General features: G+C 41.2%; 1 non-coding gene across 1 annotated transcript; it reads right to left on the bottom strand.

Moving 5' to 3' along the window:
• Positions 1-1,153: 1,153 nt before the first annotated feature.
• LOC127740140 (small nucleolar RNA R71) lies at positions 1,154-1,257 on the bottom strand. Its single transcript, XR_008000821.1, has one exon. It is a non-coding gene; the product is annotated as a small nucleolar RNA R71 (small nucleolar RNA).
• Positions 1,258-1,467: the final 210 nt, after the last annotated feature.

The following is a 1,467-nucleotide window of genomic DNA, read 5'->3' as shown; positions in this document are numbered from 1 at the left end:
TTTCTCTTTACATTCTGCAATTAAATTCATGCAATCACCCCGATCCCTTTTTAATTTCAGCAATTTAGCTTCTCGCTCTTTAATTCATGCAATTTAAGATTCCGCAATTCTCATCTAAATCTTGATTCTGCTCAACTAGAACACACTTCTAATCTGAATTGCTCATTCAACCAATCCTTGTGGGATTCGACCTCACTCTATTGTGAGTTTTTACTTGACGATAACCGGTGCACTTGCCGGAAGGAATTTTTGCCGATCGTGCAATTTCCTAAAATCGTAGCATCAAGTTTATGGCGCCGTTGCCGGGGATTGGTTTTCGATTGACAATTCTCAAATTGGAAGTTAACTAGATTGAGCATTTTTCTTGTTTTGTTAATTCCGTTCAAGTTACTTGTTTAATTTTAATTTCTGCACTCTGTTACTTGCTTTCTTTCTTTATGCCTTTAAATTCAAGCAACTAACTCACTGACCCACTAACTATTTGATTTAATTCCTCAACTGCTCTAACCATACTCTTCCATTAACCAAGAGTATTTCACTTGTTTGTTGCATGTGCTGTGTTTTTGTATGATAGGTAGGAGAGGAGAGATATCAACTCCTCCATATACCGAACCAGAGAGGACCCTTCATAAACTTAGAAGGGAAGCAAGAGGGAAGAGAATACCGAGAGAAGAAGAATCTGAAGGAGAATCTGAGGATAATTTTGAGGAAGCTCTAGATCTCAACATGGATAGAGGAGTTCACAACCATGAGAGAGCTGATGGAAACAATGCCATTCCCGAGAGGAGGGTTCTTGGTTCATACATAAACCCAACCTCTGGGAATTGTGGTAGCAGCATTCAGAAACCACCCATTTAGGCCAACAATTTTGAACTCAAACCACAGCTAATATCACTGGTCGAGAATCATTGTTCATTTGGTGGGAGTGCTAATGAAGATCCAAACCAACATCTCACAAAATTCCTGAGAATTTGCGACACTGTGAAGTCCAATGGAGTCTAGGAAGATGCCTATAAACTGCTCTTGTTCCCATTTTCACTTAGGGACAAGGCAGCTAAGTGGCTGGAATCATTCCCAAGGGGGAGCCTAACAACCTGGGATGAGGTGGAAAGCAAGTTTCTGGCACGTTTCTACCCCCCCACAAAAGGTCAATAGGCTTCGATCTGAGGTTCAGACTTTTAGACAACAAGATGGTGAAACTCTCTACGAGGCATGGGAGAGGTTCAAGGATTTGACAAGGAAATGCCCACCAGACATGTTCCATGACTGGGTGCAATTGCATATTTTCTATGATGGACTTTCTTACGAATCAAGGAAGGCTGTAGACCATTTATCAGGAGGTTCATTGAACAGGAAAAAGACTGTGGAAGAAGCCATTGAAGTGATTGAGACAGTGGCTGAAAATGAGTACTACTATGCTTCAGAGAGACACAACACTAAGGGAGTCATGGAGCTGAAGCATGTTGA

Source organism: Arachis duranensis, chromosome 6 (assembly GCF_000817695.3).
Source record: "Arachis duranensis cultivar V14167 chromosome 6, aradu.V14167.gnm2.J7QH, whole genome shotgun sequence".
In the NCBI taxonomy this organism is placed as follows: Eukaryota; Viridiplantae; Streptophyta; class Magnoliopsida; order Fabales; family Fabaceae; genus Arachis; species Arachis duranensis.
This window is presented reverse-complemented; position numbering and strand designations above follow the sequence as displayed.